The sequence below is a fragment of the Vespa crabro genome, chromosome 9, assembly GCF_910589235.1.
Source record: "Vespa crabro chromosome 9, iyVesCrab1.2, whole genome shotgun sequence".
NCBI lineage: Eukaryota > Metazoa > Arthropoda > Insecta > Hymenoptera > Vespidae > Vespa > Vespa crabro.
The window spans coordinates 8,723,124-8,747,411 of NC_060963.1; the positions used below are offsets into that span (position 1 = coordinate 8,723,124).

Genomic DNA, 24,288 nt, shown 5'->3' on the forward strand with positions numbered 1-24,288 from the left:
CTTATTGTTCTTTTATAATCTTTCGATAATATATAGAGATAGAGGGAAAAAAATAGATTTTAATCGTAACTAGTAACAATCATATCAATCCAAATTCATTAAACATACGCGTAAATGTGAAATATATAAATATTGAAAATTGTATAACGACAATTATTATGCTTAACACATTGTTGATTGTTTACAACTATACTCGTATTTGCACATACATACAACTTATATAATTATTAAAATATAAAATTGTGTAACTCGTTATCATAGTACATATTGTTCATTGTTTAGTTAGTGTTTGCTTAATTTTAATATTACCTACATTTTTGAATTTATATTATTTCAATTATGATTTTAATTATGAACATAACCGATAAAAAGCATTATTTTTTACATGTAATAGCCGATCAATAATATTTGACATTAATATTGGATAAGAGGCGCCAAATGTTTCCATTCGAAGTAAGACAGCGTGCGAGATAATAACAACGAAAGTAATAAACTTCGTAGCATGGATCCAACGTTAATTGCCAACGGCATCTGTTTACACTTCTATGACAAAAAAGTCGATGACAGAGAGGCGCTATGAAAACTTGTGACTCCTGATATTTGAGGAAATAGAATAGCAGAGAAGCATATGACTGTGTGTGGGAATTATTACATACATATACTTTGATAGAAAAAAGAATATTAGAATGGCAACGCTTATCGCTGACGTCGTTTTACTGAAATCCGTTCATATCGCCAAGGAAACTGAAACGAATCGTACATTCTTACGTTTATCAGAGCTAATCTATACGTAAATAAATTCATTTTTATCTTTTTCACAGAATAATCTGGGAGTAAAATGATTCGACGCTTTATAAAGTGTCTAAGGAATAATAATTCGCTAATGATTTACATATCTGCAAAATATTTAATCAATACTTAAATTTCAATCATTGACGAATCTCATTATAGATAGCTTCGTGAATTATTAATATGTCCAACTCCGTAGATATACTGGAAATCATTGAATCATTTATTTCGTAGATATACACCGTGAATCATTGATCAAAATCTATGTATTATCCAATTATTATTTATCTCACTTATCGTTTAAATTTATTTTCAAATGTTAATAATAAAACAACAAAAATATAATATATCTAAAATGAATATTAATTTCACGACGATCGAAAATTCTTATCATATGATTGACTGATATGCGAAGTTCAGCGAAGAATAAAGAAAGAGAGAGAGAGAGAGAGAGAGAGAGAGAGAGAGAGAGAGAGAGAGAGAGAGAAATGAAGATAGAGAGAAGGGAGATAAAACAAAAAAAAAAGGCAAGAAGTGCTTAAAGTCATCGCGGCGACGTATATGCGCGCAACAGCGAGGCAAAAGGTGGGGATCTATTCATAGGGAATGACTCACGTCGAAGATGACGTCGCGAATAGTCGGCCAGAATTTGCGCACTACACGCTCTTGTTACTACCACAAGTGAAGAGAATACATACAGATATACATATACATACATATTCAAGCTAAGCGATGCGCGCGATCTCATTTCCGATTTTCCTTTCGTTTGCCAAAGAACGAATTTTGTGACGCGCATGCTCACGAACATCAAGAGAACGGAGCCAACGAAGAAGCCGATGACCGTTTCCAATGTCTTTCTCTTTCTCTTTTTGGTTTCTCCATCATCATCGTTATACTTCGACCGCGTTTTCGGCGAACTCACCAATAAATCTCCAACTTCCTGTTCCGTATTCTTTGTTATGTTTTAACGCGTTTAATATCATGAAGGTCGTCAATGATTGACATGCAGATTTTATTTTAAATATTTTTATGATTACGTTTTCTCTGACATTTTTTCAAAAAAATATATTCTCTAATAAAAATAAAGTCTAATGTAAAACATATTACAATGAATACTCATATATCTTTTAATCTGACACAAAGTTATAAAAAATAGATACGTTGATTTGTTTAAAATTCTATGTTTTAGGCCATTTTGAACGGAGATATTTCTATATTTTCCTCATAACATTCTTGCGCGTTATTTATATTAATATTTATTATATATCTGATTGTAATGTAAAATACGTCTTGCAACTTTAAACAACTAAATGAAAAGAAAATGTTCTTTGAACATTCTATCTGCAGATCATGAAGTGTATGTATATATATATATATATATATATATATATATATATATATATTTTGTTAGAGAATACAGTTGTCATATACATATACATAATATTTATTTAGCACGTATCTCGCACATGAGACGAGAGAGAAAAGAAAAGATCGTACATCATCCCCAAAGGTTAAATCTTGCGGGTAAAAAAGAAAGCAAACAACGAATGGATGATTCTTAAGAGGTTATCGACTGTTCGAACTCGTGTACGCGCGCACGCATCACGAAGGATACACACTTTTTCGACCGATGACGGGAGCAGAAGTCATGCTAAATTCACCGATGAGCTAAGCCGATCTTCGATGCGAAAAGCCGCGACAGCAAGAATAATAAACGATCTTCGGCTCGACTTATACCGTAAACTTCCGTGCGAAAAAACAACGAAAGAAAAAAAGAGAGATCGAGAAAGAAGTACGCAACGTCTCTCTTCTTGTTTCGACAGAGAGAGAGAGAGAGAGAAAGAGAGAAAATAATGAAAATATATATTCGAAATAGTCTTTTTTTACAACTACTATCCAAAAAAGCTCTTTTCCGTGTCATTATTAATTTCTAATCTCAATATGAATAAACGCTCATAATATAAATCACAAACGCAAATTTTCCAATGAAAAATTGATCGAAAGAGAAAATACATATACATAATTGTCATCGTGAAAAGTAGGGGAAAAAATTGTGTTCGAAACTAGTTCATTTTGAAGAAGAGTTACATCATTATTATAACAATTGCTATTTGGACTATAGCAAAGTTAATATACATATTTTTATTCCGTAAACGAAATGAAAATAAAATTCTTTCATAGTAGTATCATCAATGATTATTTTTTTCACAAGTACTCTCTCCCTCTCTCCCTCTCTCTCTCTCTCTCTCTCTCTCTCTCTCTCTCTCTCTTTAAACAAAATAAGAAATCGTGACTTTCGGTGTTAGAGTTTGGTTTTCGCAAGAATCACGAGAAAGATAGATGAAATAAGAGATAAAAAGAAAGAGAGAGAGAGAAATGCTAAATTCACCGATGAGCTAAGCGCCAGACTTGCTGCCACTTCGAAAACGCGAGATATCTCCGAGTAACAAGTAATAGTATTTCTAGCAACAGTAGCAACAGCAGTAGCAACAGTAACAGCAGTACGTAGTAGTAACAACAAAAACAGATAAAAGAAAAAGAAAACAAACGATTCGAGTCGCGAATCGTATTGATGCTGTTATGCAAGAGATCTTCGCATAACACGTTTCTTTTACACGTTTCTACTTCTTTCTTCGATGACATCGTTCGAGATATCGTTTGAATTATCGTTCAAACGTCAAAAGGAATTTACGCGCAAATAATCGTGTCAAACACAAGGAAAATAGTAATAAACGATAGCTCGCGCGAACCTCACGTCCCACGTGCCAGTCATCTACTTTCTTTTTTGTCTTTCGTACTATGGATTATTCGAATCTTCACGTTCTATTATAAGATTTTCTATATCTCTATGTTTTAACCCTCTCTAACTCTATTTTTTTTTCTTTTATCATATAATATAATATAATATAATATAATATAATATAATATCTATATAAAAATTATATAATTATATTTATACTTGATACAACTTGTACTTATCATATATTAATATCTTTCGATATAAACTAACAAAATTAATGCTGTTAAATATATCTGTGTTGCCTAACTAAATTAAAGTGTTCAAACTTAAGAAAATACAGATATATGAATATGTGACTTCAAAATTATATAGAAGATTAACTTACAAAATATTCTAAGATTCTCGTCCCTTTATTTTTTTTCAAGTGTTCAAACTTAAAAAAATACAGATATATGAATATGTGATTTCAAAATTATATAGAAGATTTATTTACAAAATATTCTAAGATTCTCGTCCCTTTATTTTTTTTCAAGTGTTCAAACTTAAAAAAATACAGATATATGAATATGTGATTTCAAAATTATATAGAAGATTTATTTACAAAATATTCTAAGATTCTCGTCCCTTTATTTTTTTTTTCTTTGATGTTGCGTTAAAAGAAAAAAAAGAAACAAAAAATAATAAAATATTAAATAAAAATATAAAAATAAAGAAAGATAAGGTAAAATAAGAAAGATAAAAATAAAAATCTACATAGCAATTTGGTTATAAATGAATCACATAGAAAAAATGAGGAGCCTTCGCAAAATTTCCTTGTTATAGATTCATTTTGGCGCAAAGTTGTAAGATCTAATCGATGTTTTCGCATCAGAAAAACCTTCGTGCAAATAAACATTGAAATAATAATAACATAACATCAGAGACTCCTATTTTTGTTACAGCCGTATTATTTTAAACCGTCATTATTTTTAGAAAGATTCATTTGTGTTCTGAATGCTTTAAAAAGTGCATCCATCCTTACTAACTAACGTTAAGGTCAAAGCGACAGCCAACTGTTGTAATTTGCGTTTCTAATTCTCTGAGTCACGTCTAAATTTCCGATAGAAAAAGGAAGAAAAAGAGAGCGAGTAAGATAAAGATAGATGGATACCGAAGGATAAATACAGGGAGAAAGAGAGAGAGAGAGAGAGAGAGAGAGAGAGAGAGAGAGAGAGAGAGAGAGAGAGAGAGAAAGAGGACGAAATGCGTTATGCAACCGTGATTTTGACATACGGCCGTTCGTATGTTAGCCAGTGTAAACACACTGTGGGGTTAACATACACGGTGACTCATCCGTTTTAGTATACACGTCGGATAAAAGAGTAGTAATGTGGTGGGGCCAACGAAGCGACCGTCCTAGTCGATGCCAAAGTACTCAATGACGCGAACTGTCACTTCAATATCAGAATCGTTTATGAACACCCACGGATGCTTTTGATTTCGATCCTATTTCATGTCACTGTTCTTTCTAAAATGTGATCATCGCAACAACAAAAATCATACAAACGTACATTTTCATATCACAGGTTTATCGTATTCATTTCTTCCATATTTATTTATTACATAATGCCAACGAATTTTATTAATACGTATTTGATAATTATTATCATCATTTCTTAAATTGAGAGATATCTTTGTATAAATGAGATGTTTCTTTCCTTTTCTTTTCTTTTATATGGTCCAACTTTGAGAAAATAAATTAGTCAAGACTAGTTTCAGGTACAAATGAATTTTTCTTTAATATATTTCATACAATACAATACTCACACATCCTTATGAATTAGTCAAAAGAAATTTGCTTCTTAAATGAAATTGCATACGTTATTTTTTTCTTCTTTTTTTCTAAATACTTTTGAGGATCTATTCGCAATTAACAAACGAAGCTGTTTCACTTTGAGAATATATATAAAAATAATCATATAATAAAATAAAACCTATTTGAAATCTTAAAAGTATAAAACAAATTTATTAGCTTTTAATAATATTTTTAAATATATTCAAATGCAAAATATAAAATACATATATCAAAAGAAAGATAAGTAAAGCTACAATGAGTGACAATAATATTCGAACACTATGATATATTTGAAAAAATCAGTATATATTTCGATTATTCTTGAATAAAAAAAAATTTTTTTTCCTATTATGTATCACTTATTATGATTAACAAAAATATACAATTTAATATATCTAAGTTTAGCCATTACAATTTTATACACATTATAAATGAAATATTGTTCGATTTTTATGTTACAAAAATATTCAGACCAATACCATCAATATCAAATAAGATATTTTAAAAATTACTTGGTAAAATTTCAATATTTGGTGGCTTTGGTCCTTTTGATTTTAGACATGTTTTAATCGTTTAGGCATACTGGAAATAATTTTTTTTAAATATTTGGAACTTATTTGTTGCCATTCTTCTTTTGTGTGTACGAGAGTTAAAAGTACTCATCGATCTGATTCATCCCACATGTTTTTTGCTACTAAATTCTTTTGCAAATATCACACGTTTTTGTCTATTCGCTTCGTTAATAAATTGTTTGGTGATGCGCTCTTCTTCCAATTTCTTTATAAACTTCAACTGTTAATTTTGGAACACTCAAACATGGATTTTTATATATCTTTCGTACAACTTGTCTGAGTTCTCTAATATTTAAGATCTTTCGCCGACCAGTTTACAATATAGATTCAATACGATCTTGTTGAAATCTTCTTATAATGTCCGCAACAGAGCTTTTACTTAAACTTAACAAAGCATTAATTTCACAATAGAATTTTGCCTTTTCACGATGAAAAATTACGAGTTGTCTGATATTAAAGATATTTTATTATGTAATATACATAATACTAAAGATTATAGCACAATACTAAAGGAATTCCATGTTTATAAACATTGGTTTTTCGCGAGGTATTGGTATCTTAGACGTATTACCTAGAAAATATAATGAGTGTCCGAATATTTTCGTAACGTGAAAATTTGGACAATATTTCATTTATATTGTGTATAAAATTGTAATGGCTAAACATAAATACATTAAATTGTATATTTTTGTTAATTGCAATAAGTGATACATAACAGAAAATGAGGAAAAAAAACATTTTTTTTTATTCATGAACAATTGAAATAAACACCGATTTATTCAAATAAAGTCTCCGAATATTTTTGTCATTCATTATATATTACTTTTGATAAAAATGCTCGTTTTTATCGATATTGTAATCGTATCATACTATTATTTTGTTGATATATTCATACCAAACTGTTGCTTATCGTATCAATTGAGAAAACAACATCTACATGTCTATATATATTATGTATATACAAATTGTGAGTCATAAAATAGATTTCTCATCATAGGTCGTAGTTGAAAGTTTAACAAAATAATATTGCAGAAAAAAAAATTGAAAATAGTCTTGGGCAAATAAAGAGAGAAAAAGAGCGGAAAAGAGAGAGAGGGAGAAAGAGAGAGAGAGAGAGAGAGAAAATATTAATAGGAATCTGTCGATTTCAACAATTGATCAACGTCGGTATTGACAGTAGCAATTAAAAAAATGGAAGTAACGTCCTACGAAGAATTAATTAAGAGAGAAGAAGATACACGTATAATGAGCACATCAAACAATGAGACACGTGTTATTTTCAGGCATCGCAGCCTCTTAATTCTCACGATTCTCTTCCCTGTTCTCTCGTCGGAGAACAAAGCATCGTTACGTGTACATCTCGCGACTTTTGCGTGACTTGTACTGTCCATAAATATATATGTTATGTGTATGTGTACGTATACAAACGTATACATTTATGTATAATACGTAATGTATATCTATACATATATATATATATATATATATATATATATATATATATATACTATACATGTACATAGATAGATAGGGAGCCACGTTACATCCCGAGAACGAATAATGTAATTCATGCAAATTGCATTACGTCGACGAGTTTAGCTGACCGACGGTTATCACTAGACCGAAACTTTTCATTCAACAAACACGCCGACGCATATGCACATATGCATACATATATATGTACATATGTATTACCGTTCGTTAAATTTGTCCAGCAACTTTTTTATGATCATTCTATAATCTCGAACATTCTTGTACGTGTCGTTTTTTCATCGATCCGTTCAAGAGAAAATATAATATCTTAATGCAATCACATATTTATGTTGAAATAGTAACTTGAATGAATCTCATTGGTAAACGTTTAGCGTTCGCGATCGGTTCGGTCTATTGATTTGGATGCACCTTAACAGTCTAATCCAGAAGGGCTTTGTACCAGATGATCCGCACTCGTAACGACAGCTCATAGTCCGGATGACGAGAAGAGCCAATAGAAAGACTCTCGCGAACGTATGTTGCATAGAACATTTATCGAAAAGAAAGCGAGAGAGAAAAAGAGAGACAGAGAAAGAAGAAGGGAGGAGAAAGAAAGAATTACATCGAGTTCAAGCGAGAAGAGAATAGAAAATGAAGCACATACACGTCATACGCATTCATCGTTGCCATCGGTGAATAAGCCCTTGAATTAGGACTATTTTTGAGGGGCGAAATGAGGGTTGAAGGCCGAGTAGTAACGTTGATGTCTGCAAGAGAGGCCAGCGGAGAGAAGCAGAGAGAAGCAGAGTGAAGGTGCTATGTGAGAATCAAAGGGAACTCTGTACTTTTGTACCGCGAGAGAGAGAGAGAGAGAGAGAGAGAGAGGGATGTGGGGGTAGACTCGCAGCGTGTGCCGGACACGTTAGTCATTGATACACTTTAAACCGAGCACTAGCGGGTGACTCATATATAATAATCGTCGTCATCGACAGCTGATCCAGATGCGCTCTACGACGCAAACCACATTCACCACCCTTATTCGGACAGAAAAGTGGGGGTATCCGTTGCTATCCCCTTTTTCGGTTTTCCTTTGGCCTCTTAGGGCCAGAGAAAAGCTCACAAAGGCAAAATGCGACAACGCCACCCCCTAAACTCGACCACCCACCCTTCTCCGTTTTACTACTCTCAGCCTCTCAAAAAGCGATGACTAATTCATTAAGTCCCTTTTCTCTCTCTCTCTCTCTCTCTCTCTCTCTCTCTCTCTCTCTCTCTCTCTCTCTCTCTCTCTCTCTCTTTCTCTGTCTGTCTTTTTCTCTCTCTCTCTCTCCCTCTCTCACTGCAGCTTTTTTGGCACGTCAACCCCGCGACTATGACGAGCTCTTCACGCTTCTATGATTTTCCGATTTTCAATTTGCTTTAGCGGTCCCTTTTTTTATGAAATAGTATATCTCATGGGCATTCAGTCAAGCTAACGAAAATTTTTCTTCTCATTTAGGCGATTTTATTCTCTACGTACATACCTATAATATTTTCGAATTAAGAATTCTTTCATATTAACAAACAGACGATCGATTCGAGTGAATTCGATCGAATTCGATTGAATTTTAAAAACATTTATCTATTTTGTAAAAAATATATAATTAATGAGGAAAGATTCGATCGTTATTTTAATCGTTCAAATAAATATCTTCGTCATCCTATGTCAATCTTTTTCAAACATAAAGAACGGCTGTTAATCATTGAACTATTTTCACGCCTATTAAACATAGTCATTACACGACAATAAGTTAGGGTTGTATTTATCATCCTACCTTTTGCATCAATTAATGTTATTTATTTTTTTGCAAACTCATGTTTTTTCTCCTTCTCTCTTCCTTAATAATTTGAGTATCGAATAGATTTTTTAGATAAAAGATGAATGAAGATTTTATTGTCATATGTTAATATTATACTCTTATTAAGAAATATATTTGTAATTTTTTTAATATTAGGAATAATGATAATCAATAAAATTTTGCAAAATTGAGTGTCGTTAATAGTATTAAGCTTGTTAAATAACAAAAATCTCGAAGAACACGATCAACCAATCGCATTGTTTGATCTCGTAATTTCTTGACAGAAAAAAATTTAAAGGAACGCGTCGATGATAAAACAGATGACGCGAATATGTGATTCCAATTCGTGGACCATGACGTAAAGTGGATTACAATTCTTTGAAAAATCTGATCGATATTGTTAACTTACTCGTTCGATTATTGCTACGTGAGTCACGCACGCACTTTTCATTGCTTGAGTCACAATTATCTGTTAGCATTATGCGTCGTCCGATATTGACCGCATACTCTTCTCTCTCTTCTTCGTTCAATGTTCAAATATTTGCAAACTCGATTCGATCAAAAAAAAAGAAAAAAAACAAGTTGCTGCAAAAGTAGATCGATTGATCGATCGATTACACGTTCCCATCATCGTCGACTCTCGTTGGTTTTTGACGATCGAACAAATTATCTTTATCGACATACATGCATCATTGTAAATACGGAAAAACACGATTAAAGTATAGAAGGAAAAATCGATGTCAAACAAAATGTCTATGTTAACTTAACAATACGTATGCACATAATGTGTATATATGTAGGTGTATATAATAATTATTAGAAATTCTTGAAATTCTCATTGAAACTTCTTTTCTACGTGACTCACACATAACGATATTTTAATTACAATTAAGTTAATATTTATCGAAAAAATGATAAAAAGAACGAAAACGGGTGAGAGAAAACATAACGAAGAAAAAGATTAAAAGAGAAGGGAGAGAGAGAGAGAGAGAGAGAGAGAGAGAAAAGAGGAACACAATTTCTCAAAAATGTGATGGTTTCTCGACAATGGATAATTATAATGTGACTCATAGAAAAATTATTGCTATAGAGGAGCAATTATTTCACAGCATGTATTTAACGCTGGTAATAAAAGTAAATGAGAAGAAGGGGAAATACATAGGGCTGAACGCGTTCGAATGATATTTGTCCCATATATAGACATATTGTTATTATTATATTTGTCCCATATATAGACATTTTGTTATTATTATTATTATTATTATTATATATATATATATATATATATATATATAAGACAAATATTATTCGTACGCATTGATATTACATAATAATAATAATAATAATAATAATATATTGTTATTATTATTATTATATATTATTATTGTTATTATTGAAAATAAAAAGAAATTAAGCACGAGACTGAAACAATGCGAAGAAACTGCGAGCTCGTAGACTCTCGTGTCGTTTCTAATCTCGCCTTCCTTCCCAAGTTAGTTCTTCTGGGTCGTCAAAGCGTCGAATCACAAATGCCTCGATTGCTTACTTTCTCTCTGACTCACCGCGGCCTCCTCGAGTCCGTCATCGCTGTCGTTGTTGTTGTCGTCGTCGTTGTCGTATCGTTCACTTCTATTCACTTGTTTCTGGATCCAAATAATCGTCGAATTCAACGAGAAGATCGATAAGAAACGATTGAAAAAATGTCAAGATTCATCGATCTCAATCAAGCATAACAAAAGTTTTTCTTAACGATATATAATACTTGGCAACATATATTATTATATATAATACACGTCTTCTTTCTAAATCGTAATAAATAACAATTTTCTGACGTGCATTACAGTGGACATTTTGATTGGTATCGAGCGAAAGTAGAATAATCAGAGCAGAACGGAAACTTTTTCTGCCGAGTATAGTAGATATCCATCATTATATTTAAAATGATTAAGTTTTTATACAATAATTCGAAAAAAACGAATTTTGAAGATACTATATATATTATATTATATCAAAGTTGAATTTGAAAAATACTGATGAATCGAAGAGCAAAAGAGACCTTTATTCGTATAAATTCGTCATAAATTCTTTCGAAAAATTCGTGACGGAAGGAATTTATAGAGAAAAACATTCAAACGCGTCTCTTTGTTTTATTTAAATGAAAAGATACGAAGTCTAACGCGACTTCTTGCGTATTCTCTTTCTTCTTTGACTTAGAAGTTAGCATCGGCGTGTATCGGCGTATATCAGTGGTAGAAGCAAAAGGCAGCCTCGATATCTGGTATCTATGAGAAAAGTGAGGTCATCGACTGAATGGGGACCAGACAAGGTTCGTCAGCTACGCTATCGAGATAGCTTCTCCATGTCTCCCTTCTTTGTCGTCTACGATTATCTTTTCGCTAAATTAATGAATAAAATGTGGATATTTAACGATGGTACCGTCATTTTTTCGGGATCGAGAAAAATAATAATAAGAAGAAGAAGGAAGAGAAGAAAGAAAACGTGAGAGGAAAAGTATTAATCGTATCACACTCTCGATGCTTCTTTCGATTTTTATTAATTATGGAAGCATCGAACAACTGATAATTATTTTCATGTGGAAAAGAAAAATAATAACAGCAACTTTGAGACGAATATTCTTAAAGGGAATGATGAATGAATAATTTTCTTTCGCAATCTTTCAATTAAAAGAAAAGAAGGTCCACGTAGAAGCCTTGTCATATTTATAAGAAGAAAATCAAGAAAAAGGGAATAATACAAGTATTATAAAGTGGAATATAAAATAGAGATACAAGAGTAAAGCTCACGTCAGTTAATCATTGGTTCAGGTGCAAGTAAAGACATTAGCATTCCTGGTTTCAACTTGTGTGTATAAGTATATATATAGGTATACATAGATCAGAGAAACAGGTCGATACTTTACAATGGAAAGTTCAATGCATGAGAGAGAGAGAGAGAGAGAGAGAGAGAGAGAGAGAGAGAGAGACAAACAGACAGACAGAAAGAGAGGGAGATCGGTTATGTTTAGGAAGAGTCAGTCGATCGAAAGTCCAGGATATCGAAGAACGAAGAAAGAACTACGAGATGCCGTTGGAATGCCGCCCATTGGAGCAAACCTGTACAAACGAAGAAGGAGCAAGGGAACTTATGGAGAGGTTATAAGAAGGAGGGAAAAGAATCGTAGCTTGCTTTCCTCGCACGGCCTTCACACCTTCGCCTCGCTTCACCTCACCTCACCTCATCTCACCTCACCTTGCCATATCTTACCTTGCCTCTCGTTCTGTTCTTACACGCAACTATAGAGTCCTGCACGTTCCGGCTATGTATATTAGGTGTGTGTGTGTGTGTATCGAAGGGAACGCAGTCGGCTTACCGGCAAAGAAGGTTATGCTTCGACGACGACAACACAACGACAACGACGACGACGACGTTGCACGATTTCTGCATCAGCATTCGGTAGTCTATAGAGTCGGAAAATCATTCGAAATTCGAACTTCGAACTTCGTTTATCTTTTCTATTCTCAATAATCATTTAATTGACTGTTTAATTTCGCCACGTGTTATCAATTCCATTGACTTCATAAAATTTATCGATTCTATCATAGATATGTACTTCCTTCGAACGAACTTTTTTCGGACTGATGAATGGATTTATTTATTTTTTTTTCATAAAACAAGCGAAGTATCCAGAAAAAACCGTACCTATAGAAGACGAAATTTCTAGATGAAATTCATGCAAAAGGATACGGACGAAAAAACACCGATGATGATTGGACAACTGTTATTAAAAATATAATTTCTTATAGCTTAATGATCGATCATAATTACGAATAATTTAATCGCTATGGAATAAAAAATTTCGCATAGTTACGTGGTATGCAATTAGTCTGATAAAATTTTCGCGGAAAGGATGTGCGGAGAAGATGACCGAATGTAAACGAGGAGTCAGGCAAGTCGAAGCAAACGTTTATGGCGGTGCGTAAGCCTTTGTTTCTTCGAAATTCATTTCTCGAAATTGTCGATAGATCTTTAAAATAAATGAAATTCCTTTTGAATTATCGGTTAATGTTAACTTAAAAAATAGTATATATGTATATAATAGAAACATAACGTAAATCTATTAAAAACATTAATGGATTGAATGACGATAAGAAAATCGTAAAAACAAAATAAAAGAAAAGTTAAGCAACAGATCGTACATATCCTTATCTTTATTTCTGTATCTTTTATTCGAACTATTTCGAAGAATATTCTATATACATAAAAAAAAGAAAGAAATTATATCGATCCATCGATAATAAAAATCGACGATTTTTTAAGGATCTTTTCAGAAAATTGGGAAAACTAATTGAACTTTATACGATAAAGAACAAAAAACGCAATAACGTTTAGTATATGTTAAATCGGTTAGATACGATGCATAATATATGTGTATATAAATGTATATAGCTATATACAAACTTATCTCTCATTACTACAGTGTCGGCAATCTTTTGACACGAGATGATTACTCGAAGATATATTTTCCTTGTCGTAAACTAAAGTCATAACTTTTCTCTCGCTTGACGTACAAATAATCGCGTATTTTAAACATAAGGTGAAAATATTTTCTCTGGAAACATATTTTGTCACTTATCATGCGTAACGATGCGATTTCCAGTTACATCGAGCTTGATAAACATATATGCATCCTGAGGCTGCTTCTAACGATCGCGATCTTCCGTTGATCTACTTGAAAATATCTGTACCGAGTAACGAAAGTATCTGAACATTAAATAAAATTTTATAACTTTTTCTAGATCTAGATAAACTTAATTCTTGTTTTGGATCGGTTCAATTTCAATGAATAGAAAATAATAATATCTACAAAATATATGCATTTATAAAAAAAGAAGTCGATAAAAATTTGTTGTTATTTCTCTATCGTCGCTATAAAAATTATTAATTTTATACAATTTTTAATGGGTATATATATATAATTGCTGTATATTAATATATAATATATATATATATAATATATATAATATATATATATATTATATATATTATATATTATATATATTATATATATATATTGTATATATTATATATATATATTATACATTAATATACAGCAAGTACACTTACATTGACAGATCTTTATTCGATCTAAACAAAATTATTCACACATTCGTTCGATTTCTTGGACTGATTATTTAACACGCTTACAACCCCTCTAGTTTATTATTTCATTTTACAAAAAAAAAAGCAGACTCTTCTAAGGTAATCATTCGCAAGAATTTTATTATGATTGTTGGAGAAGATGGTACAAGTACAAGACAGGTAAGACCACGTCAGTAACGTCCTTCGAAAATATTGGAATTTCCTTGAGAAAAAGAAAAAGAACAAATGAGTATAGTTGTGCTGAGCTAAGGAGTCGATATCTACAGTTTTCTTACGATCTCTACGAGAATCCAAGATGAGTCAGAATAACCTCGACGTCGTCGAGTAAGCGTCGCTATGATTCTCCGAGTTATTCGTGGCTCGAGCAGAGACAGCATAGACTAACTGCGCAACGGCCTCGCCAAAATAAATCATCAAGAAATTGCGTTGCTCGTTCATTACGTTGCATCGTTCACCGCTTACGATCTCATTCCTTCCGTCATCTTATTGTTCATTTTGAATCGCTTCTGGTTGTCGTAAAATTTCAAAAGATTGATAATCATTCGGGAATGGATATTTTTCGATAAAAGATAATTAAAAATATCAAAAAGAAAAAATATATAGGTAATGATCTTTTCAATGGACGTCACGATTTTATTCGCTGATAAGAAAAAGAAAAAGAAAAAGAACAAATGAATCAAAATGAAAACGTGACGTGCATTGAATTTCGAAATTAGATATGCACTTACTTAAAAAAAAAGGAAGCAAAAAATAGAGATAAAAATAAAAAAAAATATCAACTAAGGAACACTCTGCGATTATTCATTCGTCTTACTATATCGATCGATCGACCGACCAACAAATCCCACGATAAAAGATCTTTGCTTTGCATCTGGGAGTTCTTGGAAATTCACGAAAATTTTTCCGGAGAACCGAGAAGAGAGACTCTTTATCGGGCGCAGTTGTCTCTTATCGAAGTTGCTTATCAATGTACTCGACCTATTCTTATCGCGTTCTGCTTCCGTTCTTTTTCTTTTTCGATCGGAATGACTAAACAACGTATATCAAAAGTGGCACCTGAAAGATAAGTAGCACGATAAAGAAAACGATAAACGTATAGATATCCTGATCACTGAATAGTAAAAAAGCCAGATCTTCTGAGGTAAGAAAAAGAAGATAGAGATAAAAGAAACGAATTTAGAACATTAAAATCTAACGTAACACAAATATACATATAGGTCATATATTTATTGATAAACTCAATAATCTTTTTACTATAAATCCTTGTACATTATAAAAGTTAACATTATGTTGTTACTAGGATTGCAAGAACTCCATATTATCAATCTTTTTAAGCTTCCGACGTATTATTTCAACGTAAATAAGTACGTTATAATCGACCGATTTTTACATCTTCACTTTATATATAGCTGATCAATTATTTACAAGTAATACATTAATCCTGTACTTTGCCGAAAACTGAAATCGATCGACGAAAGAAAAAAAAAAAAAGAAGGGTGAAAAAGAAGGGAAAATTTTTTCCCTCAAAAATTCAAAAGGGGGAGCGAGGTGTTATCATTTACAAATTGGTGAAATGTCTCACCAACTGACTCACTGTCAATGCTCGTTGCCAGCTCATAGCTGTTCTCTCTCTCTCTCTCTCTCTCTCTCTCTCTTTCTCTTTTTCTATTTTTCTTTCTTTCTTTCTGACCCTCCCCTCGCTCGTTATCCCTCGTTATTTTCACCCCTCCGATTCTTTATCCGAACATCATCGAAGCTTTTGTAATGCGTCAAAAACGTCGACGCGAGGCTCCTACCGAACTAATGAAAATGTCTACCCAGGCTGTGTCGTTCTTTTCTCCGACAATAGCTGGGGAACACAATTTCCACTATCGATAAGACGATTCGATAAAAAAAAAGAGAGAGACTATTCTTGGGAATCAAAACCATTGATTTACGTCATCGGCGTATGCGAGATTATTGACGTCAACGATATATCCCCTTCTTACTTGATAAATCTCTTCAAACCCTTTCAACAAACAAACAAATAAATAAAAAATTAGAAATGGATTTAATCGAGAGAATGAAGTAAATCGAGAAAAGAAAAAATACGAAAGATTTTCGATTTTGCAACGATTTAAAAAATCCAGGACGACGCCATGATTCCTATTCGCCTATCGTCACCGACTAAGAATTCAGTCCCAACGATTTGATGCGTACAAAGCATTCAACAAATCGAGTATTGTTTCGATAAGAGACAATGGATGATACTCTCTGGCTGTGGTCAGTCGCCGCACATGAGTCATACCTTTTGCCATTGAAAGTTCTCTTATGCAAGATTTCGAAAAATGTATTCTTTCATTTCACGCAATTATTCTTTGTATCTCTCTCTCTCTTTTTCCTTCTGTCTATCTTTCTCTCCTTCTCTCTCTCTCTTCCTCTAAATAAGCAATCACAATATCATATTATGATAAATATATAATTGGAATAATAATAACATGAAGAGGATCATTTCTTATTTGTAAATAGAGAAAGAGAAAGAAAGAGAAGCTCCTTAGTTTCTATATACCTATATTTCATTAGTGGAGCCAATGAATTTTAATAACATAATTGATTTTGAACGAAATTAATTAGCGATTCCTCTCCTCAAGAAGAGAACACGTCTCGTTTCCTGAAGATATATCATGAGAATCAAATCAAGACCACTTCTTGTGCTCCTCTTTCTGATCGTCATCGTCGTCGTCGTCGTTGTCATATAAGTATGTAAATACATACATAAAGTTATATCCTTTTAACTGGCGCTTTTCTAATAAAAATTCCACACGTGGAACGAATAAGAGACAAATATTACGTATGCCATGCGCGCGATTCTCGTGAAGTGATTCATTCATGCCGGAATTCTTCACGGCGTACATACATCTCTGGGTCGAACTTTGTATTTGTGTGTGATATGCTCTCTCTCTCTCTCTCTCTCTCTCTCTCTCTCTCTCTCTCTCTTTCTCTCTCTCTCTCTCTCTCTCTCTCTCTCTCTCTCTCTCTCTCTCATGCAAAATCACGTTACTACGCTTCGCCATGCGGGTGTCGCATCCTCTTTCATTATATTAATACAAACATTAACATGGGCACATGCTATGCAAAGATTACGTATTAAACTAATTTTCTTTTTATTCGTTTATAAATATTTGTTTATTGCTCAACTTAGACGAATCGAACAAAATCATCGATTCGTTTGACAAAGTATAGAATTAAATACGTTCTTTTGAAAAAAAAAAAAAGAGAAAAAGAATAATACAAAACAAAATATCGATCGTAAATTTTTATAATGATAGCAGCCATTTAATTTATATTCAATCGCTTATTTACTCACGCCATCAATGTATATACCGCGAAACTATCGATAACATTTTCTAACATTTTAGATATATATATCACTATGACTATATCAGAATACATACATGTATTTATAGCATGACTTACAATTCCAAGCATGCATCGATCGTTGATCGCTAAAGTTCTTTACCGATTTATTGATAGTCTTAGATTTTATATATATATATACATATATATATACACATGTATATGTATACGTGTATATATAAACAGGACGCGCTTACGACCACGTAGTACTTTATTTAGAAATTTCAGTGTTACAATGATTTTGCCGTACAATAATGTTCTAAGCACAATGAGATAATTGTCGTTATAGAGAATTATTATAGAGAACGATTTCTAATCTCTATTCAGAAAATTTTATGAGAAAACAATTCTAAAATCAAAACAATCTTATAGTATGACGTTTGTAATTCTGTATTGATTTTTTTTACAAATTTATTATTATAAAAAAATTTCGTTTAAAAAAAAAAAGAGAAAGATAAAGAAACGGAGACATCAAGGAAGAAAATTTGTAAACAGTCTCAGGCACGCGTATCATGTAATACAAATGCTAGCGCCAATAATTCAGGGTCGCATAGCAAACTACCTAGTGTACTCCAACTGTGAGTCATGCTTAACCGCATTAAGCATCGATATCAACATAACTTTTATACTTCGATGTCGCGAACACACATACTGTTTGCAATGAAATAAGCCTTGGAAATAAATTCTACGCGACAAAAATATCGTGTTATAATGTAAAATCATTAATTATGTTCTTCGATCGATCTAATGTTGCATCAAAAAAAAAGCACGATTCAAATTTTCCATTAATTTTCGAAAAATCTTACGAGACTATGACGACTTCGAGTAATGTCGAACAAAAAATATCGAACGAATCTTATTCCGATACTTTGAACGATTTATTCGCTATATAAACAATTATTATCGAACATGGATAATAGGAAAGAAAGTCTATCTGTCTTAATTACATCTTGATTCATCCAATCATTTGACTATATATAAGAAAACAATCGATGAATTCACAAACGACTATATTTTAATATTTTAAAAAGTTGAGAGAAACAACTTACGCGTGCGTAAACTGCGTAACACGTAATAAACGCATATCATCGTAAATGACAATATATACATATATATATATCCTCGGTTCGTATATCACGACTTATAAACTGCGACTTATGATATTGATTATAAATGAAGTACTATAAAAATATACATATCAAAAATGTCAACAACGATTAATCGATTATTAAATATTCAAAGATCGTAATATTCCATAATTTTAGCGTGATCAGCGTCGAAAATTATTTGCATTCCGGTCATCGAAATTTATTTGCGACTAAATACGCACACGAATTTTAAAATAACGAGTGAGAGAATCGTATTAGATCATTTCAATTAATAAAATTATTTGCAAGAAGTTCTATGAAATTTTTCAATAAAATTTACTGTGTTTATTAACCATAAATATCTTTATTGTTATCCACAATGTATATAATATATGATATATATATAAATATTTATAAAATATATATAAATATATATAATATATATATATATATAAAAGTATATATACACACACATATATATACACTTCACGTATATCAACTACGTCAGAAATGATTCCATTAAAGGAATAATATGAATACGACTACGACATCGAAGTCATCTTTTGATACTTATTCTCCTTTCCACTTAATGACTATCAAAGATGACATTATCGAACGAGGGAAAGAAAGTGAGAGAGGAACCTTGGTAGAAAAAACTAAATGATGGATGACGTTCTGGTGTAAGGATAATATGTGTTTCATTCTAAACATTAGTCATTAGCTTTGAAGGAGTTTCCAACCCGCAGCTATGTATGTACGTAATTTTTGAAATTAAAAGAAATCGTCATACGTGTTTTTAGTTGGAACGATCAAGTTTTCCGAGAGTTTGTTGTAAAAACATATTAATTATAAAAGACTACTGTATCCATTCGTTATTTAAAAAAAGAAAAAAGCAAAACAGAGAATATCCTTTCTACACATTTCGATAAACAAATGGAAAAATGTATACATCATTTTCGTTAGATTTATGCTGTATTTAAATATATATATATATATATATATATATATATATATATATATACACATACACACTATATCATTGCATTCTATCATAACATGAAAATAATTTCAATGCAAGACATCCTCGGGAATCGTGATGTACTAATATAGTTCTATAAATGACCACTATATGCATGAACACGGATAAACTATATTTGACACAAATACATATGTACGCCATTTATCGACGATGCCTCACGCTAGAATCTTCCATTGAAAAGATCGTATTACCATTCTAACCTTGATACTCTAGGCAAGTTCTAATCGTACTGATTTCAATATGGCGAAGTTATAGCTACATACGTAAATTACTGCAAAAGTAAGGATATATTTTGAGTTAAAGATTTTCAAAAGAGAGAATATATAAGTACTTACATATATCAATGAACTACATATTCTCACTTCATATTTAATATCGAGCACAGCTGCGTGACTGTGCCGGATTTGAAAGACTATAAATATACATACACTTGACTGCAAATAATCATCGGTGTCAGCTTGGAGTGACCTCATTTAATCCGCCAGAAAGTAATCAAAGAAATTTATAAAAATTCTTTGACATAAAATTATAGTATTGAAATACTTGAGTCAATGAACTTGATTCAGCGGAAACTTAGTCAATTCTCTATACTTATCGACTCTTCGATTCTTCTGGAAAAAGGAAGAGACAAAAACTCCTTGATATTTCAGATTTGAAGTGATTAGAAAGGGAGAAAGAGAAAGAGAAAGAAAGTCAACTTTACGCGTCCTCTTGCGTACTTTTGCGTTACGAGCACGCTCGACAAGGTCGCCGGGGAACTTGCGGTCGTACGAGAAGGAAAAGAAAAAAAATAGAAAGGTAAGAAGAAGAAGAAGAAAAAGAAGAAAAAGAAGGAGAAGAAGAAGGAGAGAGAAAAGTAGGAAGCAGCACGATAAGAGAAAAGAATCCTCGAGCTTCGGTTCAAGCCGCTGTCCGTCTTCGGCCAAACTCGTGTGTTCAGTCGGCTTGCGACGTCACTGAACGCTCTAGCCAATGAAAAGTTAGAATGATGATTCACGCAAGCGAGCCTCGTCGTGTAAACTCTCTCGTGTCTGTACGACCTGCAGTCTCCCGCCAACTATCGTATAAACCAGTAAAAGGATGAGTAGCGTGCTTTTTAACGCGTGATACAAATCATCACATTGCGATTTTTACCTCCACACAATTATTCGTATCTGTCTGTTTCATGATCGTTATTTTTTACTAAATGTAACTTCGTCAATTTATCGTCGATCTTCCTTTACTTTTTTTTTTTATATAGCTTGTGTCAAATGGTGTTAAGTGAAAATTACAGAACGCGAAAAGAAAATAAATAGCTGAAGAAGACAATTTTCAAGACTGTATCTAGAATTTATGATAATTCGAAGATGAGAATCAAAAAAGATTCACCTTGTCTCGTGTTACGACTCGTACCTTTGGAAAATCTCGAACCATGGAGTAAGTTTCTTTCTCTAATCATGAAAAGAATAGAAAGAACAATTTTCTAATTTTGTACTTACAAAATTAAACTATAAAAAGGGAATCAATCTTATAAAATGTAATCTTCATAGTATATATTCATAGTATATATTTTTCTATATGTGATATATAATCGATATGGTCGGAGCTCCTTCGATCAAATTTGAATCGAAGAAATCCATCATAAGAAAGAACAAAGGTTAATGCGTAATACCTATCTTGGTAATAGCAATTATCGATTTATAAGATAGAAGGGAAGATTGATCGAAATAATTCGTCGATCGTTCCTTCAATCTTGATATATTATTCTTCGTATTTTTCTTTTTATTTCCTTTTTTTTATCAGCTAACGTTTATAAAAAATAAATCGTAAATTATTAACATATTTAGTATAACAAACATTTTTTAATAATCGGTCTCTCGTAAAATTCTTCCAAATTGATCATTCGCTTTTAAATAAAATCTGACTCTCATTTAGAACACGTTAAAAGAAACTAGATATTTAACATTTATTTCTACGATAATAATTAGTATTTTTAATTAAGAAGTATGTCAAAGATTACTAACAAACATTTGAAAAGTTACATACTTTAAAAACATATACATTTTATCATAGGGTTATCGCATTCTTTGACATCATTGGTGTTCGTATGACTAACATATTTCTCTATCTCGAAGAAAACGTCGACTTGGTAGCAACGAAGAGAACGCTAACCTGGCTTTCGTAGTTGAACGAGCCAGCAACAGAAACAGCACACGGAGTACAATCACGCTCTCTCTCCTTTTTTTCTTTCTTCCTCTCTCTCTTCCTCTCTTCTTTGCCGATGACTCAGGCCACGATATCGTCGTGTCGTGTATTTGGGTTGTAATGCGCACTCGATGAGTCGCTTCGAGCGAATTTGAGAAATGCCAAGAGAGAAAACGCAAATACCATCATCAACAGACTCATTTAACTTCAAAATCTTTTCTCTCTTTCTTTTTTATATCTCTGGTCAATCAAATTGAATTTGATTTCGAACAATCAAGATCAACACTCACAGACGATTCATGGACGAAATTTCAGGCCATGCGAATTTTATTTCAATATTATTCAAAGATAATATTGAATAACAATAATAATACTTAATTTTGTAAAGATTCATGCTAGATTCATACTATCAATAGTGACAATGCTCTTATAGTTGATCAATTCTATTATATATTTTACTATTAATTTAACAAAGTTGAGATGAAATTACACCTTAGATAACTTCTAAAATCTTAAGTTATAGGCATTAGTCATTTTCGAGGTAATGAATCATTCGTCTTATTATCGTTCTTTCAAAAGGACGTGTTTTTTCTATTATTGTCGACAAAACAAAAAGGTATCCTTTTCAGTTTTAATACCTAGTGTACAATAAAAAAAATAATATTACTTAGCTTCGTCTTTTTGTTTCTGACGTAAATAAGAAATGTTTATTGTTGTATAAAAAATATTAACGCCATTTTTATACGAAAATTAATAAGCGAAGGACGATGACTTACATCTCGCGAACTATATGGAATTCGTCATCAATGATCGTGATAAAGAAAGGAAGAAAAAAAGAAAAAAAATATATGAGCTGTTTTAAACATCGAGTGCAACGATCAAAAGGCACGTATGATTTAGGAAAAAAGACATGTATAGATAATACGATTATCGTTTCTTCTTTTTCTTTCTTTTATATTTCGAGGTGAAAAATATATTAATATATACAAATAAATTCGAAACGGTAAGGAGAGAGAGAGAGAGAGAGAGAGAGAGAGAGAGAGAGAGAGAGAAACTTCACATAGTCGAACATTTTCGTTTCATCGATTATCGATCTTTCGTTTTTTTCGATTAGACTATCACAAAGAAGGGATCGAACGATAGGATGAGAATTGATTGTGTATAATTTTCGAGGAGACGAGGTGTACAGTGACGAAGCAAGTTCACAGGATGATTGAGGAGAGGAAAGGAGAGGAAAAGAGAAAAGAGATGAGGGAGGAAGTGGGAGACACGCACAATGTAATTTGCATTCTCTCTGCTTACAATGGGCCGCCGCGTGACATTACGACCCTGAACACGAACGGGGCCACTAAGTAGATCGACATAGATATATCTATAAAGTATAAATAATTCTCTAGCGAGAGGGAAAGAAAGAACTAGCCTAGGAAAGGGTCGAAGATCATCATTGTGTGATCGTGAATAGTATAGATATATGTATACGTTTTTTACCGAATACTAAATTAGTTCAATGTCCGACATAGAGAAAAAAATGTATGACTCGTTTAGTTTGTATTTTAATAAGCTTCTAATTATCGTTCCATGGAATAATCTATGAACAATTATTATGATGAATTCCAATAATGAGCATAATTTTTTGTATTTTTTTTTTTTGCTCTTTTTTCTTTTTTTCTCCAAGATCTATAATCAATAAACAATGTAGTAATATACGCACATAATATCATATGTATGTACGGTGAAATGGAAAATTCTAGGAGTTTCGCGAAATGTAGGAAGTAGGTGTATCTCTACGAATACATAGGAAAAAGAGTGAAGATAATTAGTTTCTATCGGTCCAAGATTGCGCTTAAAATCCACGATACTGCGCAATACGGAATAATGAGAAATTATTTTAGGTATATGCAAATTTCAAGTTTTTACGATAATTCGAGAGCATCGATTTCGCTAGGTTTTTTTCGTAAGATATATGAGTCAATATCATGTGTGATATATAAAAAGAACTCTTCCAAGAGTTGCGTATACTTTGTCGAAACACTTTCTTGAAATCTGGTGCGCGTCTGTTCTTTAGACGTGTGTACCGTCTGGCAAACCTGTTCTCAACCAACGGACAGACGCGTAACGTACTTTGAGAGACCGTTACGTATGTAGGGTGATCTCGTGCGAACGGCTCGTTCGTAAATG

The 24,288-nt window shown here is 32.2% G+C and overlaps 1 protein-coding gene and 1 long non-coding RNA gene across 5 annotated transcripts in view; one reads left to right on the forward strand and one right to left on the reverse strand.

Annotated features, from left to right (window-relative positions):
* The window catches only part of LOC124426973 (dual specificity protein phosphatase 10-like), a 49,205-nt gene that overhangs the window by 16,584 nt on the left and 8,333 nt on the right, over nucleotides 1-24,288 (forward strand). The window lies entirely within an intron of this gene.
* LOC124426979 lies at nucleotides 20,018-21,249 on the reverse strand. The gene is made up of 2 exons (XR_006942850.1): nucleotides 20,355-21,249; nucleotides 20,018-20,197 (listed from the first exon to the last, which is right to left on the reverse strand). It is a non-coding gene; the product is annotated as an uncharacterized LOC124426979 (long non-coding RNA).